Genomic DNA, 8,817 nt, shown 5'->3' on the forward strand with positions numbered 1-8,817 from the left:
ATATGGCATGAATCTTAGTACGGTATTTATAGATATTACATTAATCAAGATATTATAAACTAACCTAATATAGATGTACTAATTATCTATAATTCCTAACGTAGAATATCTTAATAAATATTACTAAATATTTTATTATTAATCACAACCTTAACCTTCCTTTTATTATGGGATACATTGACAATGATACAATGTATCTCATGCATCATAATATAGTGCATCCTATTCTCTTACATCCTCTCGTAATTGTGTTGTCTTTAAAAGAAAGTAGTTTAATTGAATAACCGCTCTTGATCTCATGAAAAAATTGATAATGATTGCTGCAAACAACTAATTGAGCTTGATGGCGGTCACTGCCGGTTTGTGAAGTCTATCATTGTTGCATCCCGATCATTTTGAGTCTGTAGGAGTCATTGACACTAGATCAGGTTCCTTATGATCTCTTCTAAAAGCATGTGAATTATGATTGTGTGGATTAAATTGAAAAAAAGTCTCATTGAAGAGATTTTAAATAGAATGATATTTAAGATCGTGAGACATGCATTTTTGGTCTAGGGAGGATTGTAGAAGCATGAGGAAAGGTAGGGTTTTTATTGAAACGAAGTGAAGTACTAGTGAAAGGGATAAAAAAGATTAAGGATCTAAATTTATTGAGAATTCTTGAATGAATTTTACATGAACCCTATTAGGATATTTATAGAGATTACATCAACCAAGATATTAGAAACTAACCTAATATAGATGTACTAATTATCTATAATTCCTAATATAGAATATCTTAATAGATATTGTTAAATATTTTATTCTCAATCACAATCTTAACATTCCTTTTATTATGAGATATATTGATGATGATACAATGTATCTCGTGCATCATAATATGATGCATATATAACCTTTAAAGATCAACAATTTTATATAGAAATTTTTAAATAGAAGATGATGGAATTTTTTATAGAAAAATCAAGGATATTATATAAGGGATTAATGTGAAATTGAAAATGATGGACCAAAGATGAGGTTCAATAGATTAAAAAAGAATTTAACATTGAAGTTGATGTGTTTGAAGATGACTTGCTTGGGAAGAAAAATCAAGGGCCTTTGTTATTTTTCATTAATTTATTAGAAAAGACTGAGGTCAAGCCTCTAGGCCATGTCAAAAGCGAATAGAAGTTCTCTACGAGATCATTTCATAAGTTGAACCAATTAATTTCTACAGGTAACTGCATGTGCAGTTATAATCCGTATTCGATCTTCCCCTCTTCTCTGATTTCGCCATCTTATCAATTCCCTCTGCCCTTTTCGAACCAGTTAATTACTACCCCAAAACATGGCGGTTATTTATTACTAAATCTTCTTATTTTTATAGTGTCTGTGGTGGGCCAAACGTTCATAGGTTTTTGGCTCTTTGGGTATCCATCACTTTGTATTTTACGATAAGGCGCATCTCACCATGAAAAAGAATAAAAGAAATCTAAAACAAAAAAATTTCTAAGTTTTACAACTCATAAACTTTGACTTTGGTGAGTCTTATTCAAGTTCTCATTGGAGCAGTACTAGTACTTGTAATAAGATCATGAAACCCATTTTAAAATTTATTTATAAGGGGACTCATATGGTACTATAGCTATGTGGTTTTCGATTAGGAAAATATCAAACTACTTAAATTTTGAAATTGCCACCGTTCCATTTTTTTCTTTTTTGATCGGCCAGCTGGGTTTGTAGGGACCCATCCCTTTTTATTCATCAAACTCGAAGATAATTATATGATAAATCATCAATTACAATGTTCATGAGTTCTTGAGACATTGAATCGACATCCTCTACTACGAAAAATTCATTCCCACAAGTTCCAAGCCTTGCAAAAAATTATACCACTCTTTTAGTTTCCCTCCAATGGCAACCAAAACTACAATCTTGAAATGTTTGTGCTAAAATCTGAATTTCTTCAATTTCTTCTTCATACCGTCAAGAGGGTATCATCAACTTACTCAAGCAATTAATAGAATAAATTGAATCCGAAAAAATCTGGATTTTAGTGTACCCTTTTCTTTTTGCAAACAACATAACTTCCTTTATTGCTCATAATTCTATGACAATTATATCATTGTCATTCATCAAAGCCCATCCTACGAACAAGATCAAACCCTCATGATTTCTACCAATGAATCCAATACCCGCCTGTTGCGTATAATGACTTGTCTCTCAACAACTCACAGAGCCCAGCAGCAATCCCTCTCCTTATTCTTTTAGGATTTTGATTCCTTATCCTTCTTGGTGAAGGAGTGTTGACCAATTATTTGCTTCTATAAGAAGTAGCCAGCAGCTCACTAATTAGATAGTGTGAAGAAGAAAAAAAAAAACGTGAAAGAAAAATAGAGAGGGAAAGAGATTTGGGTGTAATGGGGGTTCTGGTTTTTTGAAATTTTTTATTATTGCTCTTTGTACTCAAATCTAGTAGTAAATCTTCTCTGAGTCGTCTCCAACTGTGGATGTAGGCTTGTTAAGCTGAACCACTTAAATCTTGGTGTCGTGTAAAATTCTTTATCTTGCTTTCTTATTTATTTTTCACATCTCACGAGTCTTAGAAATTTGGTAAATTACCTAACACCAAACCATCCGTTTTGATGTTCATAAATCTTTCTTGAGGACACCACCAAAACATACTCTTTGAAGAGCTATGCATAAGTGTTACCAAGAAATCCCATCAATGGATGACTCCCTTCATTAAGATCATTTTTAATCTCCTTTCCGTCCAAAAATCCTAACATCCTCTCCAACTTTTTGAAGAATATAGTATTTATCATTTACTATACCCTCAAAAATGCGATTATTCTTTTCCCTCCACAAATGATAAACTAGAGTACAAAAACTCAAGTTCAACATATCATGTACCACTTTTCTTGAAAATTGGACTCTTGCAATCACCAAAATTTCTTCTTGAGATGTACCCACACCTACTCTACTAATTTCAAACTTCAACAGGATTACCATTGGCTAAATTCACATTCAAAGAAGATATGATCACAAGACTCCAATGCTTTATAACATAGGAACACCGGAAAAATATAATAGTAAAACCTCTCTTATGTGGATTTTCCACCGTTGAAAGCATGTTATGCATAGCAAGTCATGTTATCATGGAATATCTCGGAATTCTCTATTTATTTCACAAAACATTTTTCCAAGCCACCTTGGGCCTCTCACCATCTATAGGAACAAACACACTTTACAAGAAAACAAAGCCATTGCTAGTATGCTTCCATATCAATTCATCCTCAATAATACACTTAGGTAAATGATACTCATTTATAGCATCTATTACTTCTTTCTATTTGAGTTTGACTCACCCACATACCATCCTCCTTCTTATATAAAGTCACTCACCTTCGCATCAATTTGGCTTCCAAAAAAATGAATTACTCCATACCCAAAGCGGTTAACCAAAGGATCCCCACTTAACCAAAGGGTCCGTCCACATAAATGTATTTTTTCCATTTCCCAGAAAAAAAGTTTAAATGCTTTAACAATTTCTCCCTAACCTTCAAAATACCCCTCCAAGCCCAAGAAGCCATTGGCGGCGGTTGACAACACTACAAATCTGAAATATTCACCTATCTTCGTCTCATTCATGCTGTTCACAAAGATTTATTCTCAATAAAATTCCAAAAGGACTTCATAAATCCAATTTTGTTCAATAAATCTCGAAGTCTTCTAATGCCAAGACCTCCAGATTCCATAGGAGTACAAACTTTATTCCAAGAAATAAGATGACTAGATCTATTTAAAGTTGGACCACTCCAAAGTAATTTATTTAAAATTGACTATACTTTTTTAATGACACTAATTGGGATATTAAAGGTAGACGATTAATAGTTTTGAAAACTTGACAAAATGGATTTAATAAGTTTCATACATAAGAAAGAAAATGAGACTTCCTTAAATTAAATTTGTTTAAATAAAGTATTCTTTAATAAATAATAATTTGACTAAAAACAATAACATGGCCCAAGAAGGAAAAAGTTAAGGATTTCATGTCATTTTGGGTGAAAAAGTTGACATGTGTCCTTAGAGCCCGTGTTAGAGTTGCATTTAAAATAGACAAATTTACCAAAACATGCACCACATTTCGACTATTTACCAAAACGGTAAATGTAGCAATTAATTTCGAAAACGGTAATTTTACCGTTTTTGGAATTAATATTTTTTACCAAAATGGTAAAAACAGTAAAATGTAATTTTTTTTACTGAAAATACCTTTTTTTATTTTTTGACTAAAATTACGAAAAAAACCTCTCTTCTTTCATATTTCTATTTAGTGTTGGGAAGATTAAAAAGAAGAGAAAGATTTAGTTGAATTTTAATTTATTTCTAAGGTTAAAATGGTAAATACATATGTAAAACAAAAAAGGGTATTTTCGGTAAAAAAAAATTTACATTTTACTGTTTTTACCATTTTGGTAAAAAATATTAATTCCGAAAATCGTAAAATTACCGTTTTCGGAATTAATTGCTATAGTTTACCGTTTTGGTACTTAATTTCGAAAAACGTACCATTTTGGTAAATTATTCCTTAAAATAACTTCAAAACATGCATTTGAGGATATTTTTTATAGTAAAAAAATTCTTGAGGCCACTTTAGGAAATAAAATAAATTTTGGTGGTGTATTTAATTCATCGTAACGACTGTTATTTAATTATTTGAGGTTCCTTTAAAAAGGGCTGCATGTTTTGGTAACTATTCCTTCAATTTAAGGTTTCTTTTTAGAGTTGTCATGATGACTCACTCTTCTACTCTCACTTCACATAACCAGAGATCCTTTGCGTCTGGTTGCATTTTATGGTTTTGTACGGTTATGTGAAGGGAGAGTACAGAAAAAGTGAGTCAGTTATCAAAACTCTTTTTTTAAATCGTGATGATGAATACTCGTGGTTTATACATGGTTGGCGTGGTAAGGGCACAGAACCATAGGTCTTTTTCTTCGGGATACACAAGGAAAAGGATTTGCAATTCTGTGCCCTTGTCACATCCGCCACATACATACCGTGTATGATTTTTTTATTTTTTTTTGCTAATCGAGTGTCCGGGCCAACTTGCGCGCACCACAACTAATCCCGGGGAGGACTACCACAGCAACCCACCGCCATGGTCCCCCAGTTAAATCATGAGAAAAACCCAAGAGGAGAATCGAACCCGTGACGTGCGCCTAACCCACACTTCACGTGCTCGCCTTTACCACTTAGACAACCCATGGGTGGGTTATACCGTGTATGATTTACCGCGTGCATTCATTATTAATCTTTTTTTAAATCTCGAAAAAGAGATGATATTGGTTACATTTGTTGACTAGTTTACATAGAATTAAAAACTGGTTCATAGAGACGGTCAGGGCCGGGGTTCCAATGGTTGAACCATCAAGTTATAAAAATCAATGGTTCTTAAGTAAATGTCGGTTCTTAATGGACTCGACCAAAAATTTTAAGAAGTTCGGTCAGACCTGCAGGTTGGACGATCGGTCCGGTCCAATTTTTAAAACACTGCCTCAAACCAAATTTTCATTTGACAAACACCTTTCATAGACAAGTGACTCTTGTGGACAAACCATATATAGTGTGACCTGGCCATTTGGGTAAGGGGATTTGGTTCTCGCCATGAAGCACTCTTTTTGTTTCCTTTTTTTAATTTTTTTTCTCCCTCTCTAAAAACCATATTTAGTGGTTGGTTAGTTACATATCTTGCTATCTTGCATTTTTGTGCTTTTTCATTATAATTGCGTTTAATGGCATTGATGGATAGTTTTTTTGGGGTTGGAGCAATTAATATGCCCATCTTTCCATAACTTTTGGTCATGAAATCATTCCCTTATTTTGTGTTCTTCACTTGAGTAATGATTACGGATTTAAGTATTCCACTCGTATAGTTCACACTTCAGTGTTCTATGGTACCTATCCATTTACTTCATAGTTGTATGGTTAGCATCGAAACCATGAAGATCTCATGGAAATTCTTGAAAAGCAGAAAACCAATGAAACATCAGAGACTTTATGCTAAGAATAATATTCTGAAAATTTTCTTTCTTCCCTTTGAAAGCACTATGGGTTCCCTCCTTTCAGATGTACTAACAGCAGAAAAAATTGAAGATTATTGACAATTTTCAGTTGATACCGATGGAAAAGAAGAAGTGGATATGTGGGCTAAGGGAGAAAAGTTGTAGCTAAGAGTATCAGATAATTTCCATGGCCCATGTACTTTATAACATTTTGTAGGGAGAATTCTAGACAAATTGTTTGAGAAGTTTAATTACTCAAATAGTAGTTGATCTAATTACAATACATCCAAGGATAATTGGGTGATACAAGAGATTACAAGATTGAAACTAAATCACTTTTGCCAAACCTTTAATGGTTGGACTAAGAATCAACCTCCCACATTTACTAACAACAACAACTCATCTCCTCATGGTTTGTAGTCTCCTCTCCCCCTGGCCATTCATCCTCATCTACATCTGATTCTTGATAAGCATACCAAATAGCGACCAAAGCATAGATCACAAGGTTGATAGAGCTCAACACCGCTAATGTCCAATAATAATTATCCAACCTACTTTTGTTTAGCGTATTTCCAAACCAACTCAATCGCCCTCCTCGTTCACTAACCTTCCCTACAATATAAACGGAAAGCACACCACCAATGGTTCCTGCTCCAAACACGCCCTCAGTGAATATGATCATATAGCTCCTCATAGAAACCGGTACTTGATCTCTAAAAAAACATTGGACGCTATTACGTGCAAGTCCATCAACAGCCCCTAAGAGGAGAAATTGTGGTAGCAACCAAAACAAACTCATGGGGATTTTTTCATCAGGTTTATCTACTAAACCATGCTTCTCAATCACACCTATCCTTCTATTCTCCACCTTTGCAGCAGTAATGCAACATAAAATAGATAAAAGCATGCCAAAAGCAATTCCAACTATGGGTGCATATTTTCGTCTCGATTCACTCCAACAACTTGCCATGATGTAATAGAATTGGTTGGCCTTCGTATTTGCAATGTCATAGAACATCAAAAGGATTGGGAGAGGGACCGTCAATTTTCCAACCTTGCGGTTCATGTGGTTCGCTTGCTCGATAAAGAAAGTATAACCAATTGACAACACTAGCCCGATAGAGATGAAGGTTATCCACATAGGAATCATACGTAAGGTAATCTTAGCTTCTTCTACTTCTGTGACTCTACATAGTCTCCATCTATTTTTTTCTTGTTCTTCTAGAGTTTGGGACGATGATATGATGGCAGCTTTGTCTAGGCACCTTTAAATCATTGAGGTTATATTTGTTAGACATATATATGAATTAATCTAAAACACTACATTAAAACTGCCCTAAGTTGGTTGGATAAAATTTGGAAAATATTAGCTTCAAACAATGTTTGAGATTCTCCATCAAATGAATGATTATAACAGGAGGATATGTCCTAAGGACATCCAAAATAAATGGATCACTAGGAAATTATATAGAGATCCCGAGAAAAGATATGGTAAAAACAGGTTTCTTATAGATCAGTGTTGGGTTCCTAGAAATTATCATGAAAAGTTTTCTAGAGATTTATTCTACTTTAATCTCTAGAAGTATCCACCCGTCTTAGCCATTTGTTTGATGGAGAGTCTCATATCAAATTTTTGAGATAGTATTATCCAAAAATTTTATTGTTCGAATGTCATAGTAGGAGGATCATAAAAAGAAAGAGAAAGGTACTAGCTAGCCTCAAACGTACAGCTGAGATAGGAAGATACTAACTTATCATCAATTCTAATTTATTAACTTCTTAAATTTATAATTTTCCACCACAACCTAACCTTTGTGACGAGACATATTGATAGGGATGTAATGCATCTCATGCATCTTAATATGACATATTTTATTTTCTAATACAATTATTATTTGGAACACTATAAAAGTTGGATTTAAAAAAGATTGCGCACCTTAACCCATTGGTGTGAGGTACTAATTCGTCATCTATGCTCGATTGACCATCTATGCTTGATTCATCATCTATGTCTTGTTTCTCATAGAGTTGATTAGCATCTCTTGGAAGATGGTGAAACACCTTCAAAGTCGATGCCACAAACACTCGAAACACACGTGTGAGGGGGCTCCCTTTTGGTTTGGTAGGGACAAAAGAGCCTGATCCACACACAAAAATAAGAGTTGCAACCACCGTGCATATTGCTGGAATCCCAAAACGAACGGACCAAGGCTTAATATAAGAGAGCGCGATGCAGCTTATTAGTGGGACGATGATTACTGCAAAGATGCTCAAAACTGCAATAGCATTTTTTGTCTGTCTCTCTGCAATGTTGACTTCATCACCTTCCCTGGCTTTAATTTGTTCGAATAAGAAAGAGCCTAATGAGGTAAAGTGACCAGCCAGACCGATGGCTATTAGGGCTAATGCAGTGTAGAAGAGAATCGATTGGACATTGCCAATGCATTCAGGTTCATATGCGCTACATGTCCCTGTGATTTTAGATAGGACGGGAGGTGTCGACATTGATAGAAAGCCTAATCCCTGTACAAATGTGAAAGTTTTCTGTAATTTTTTCTTGCTTTGGGCAATTAAAATAACCAACACCTTTTTTTACTACTTATCTCAATACCAGAATACCTCAATCTCTTTGTTACAAAAATATGTATTTAAATTGTTAGGGTTCTCAATGGGTTTAGGTCACTCTTGAGCTGAGTTTACATTTCTTTTTTGGTGTGGTGGGATTAGTGGTTAACTGTTAGCATTTAGTATAAGAAGGGGTTTGAAC

At 34.3% G+C, this 8,817-nt stretch overlaps 1 pseudogene; it reads right to left on the reverse strand.

Moving 5' to 3' along the window:
- Positions 1–6,435: 6,435 nt before the first annotated feature.
- Positions 6,436–8,555, reverse strand: LOC147395573 (protein NRT1/ PTR FAMILY 5.5 pseudogene; annotated as a pseudogene).
- Positions 8,556–8,817: the final 262 nt, after the last annotated feature.

Source organism: Akebia trifoliata, chromosome 8 (genome assembly GCF_017979445.1).
Source record: "Akebia trifoliata isolate Shusen 1 chromosome 8, ASM1797944v1, whole genome shotgun sequence".
Taxonomy (NCBI): Eukaryota; Viridiplantae; Streptophyta; class Magnoliopsida; order Ranunculales; family Lardizabalaceae; genus Akebia; species Akebia trifoliata.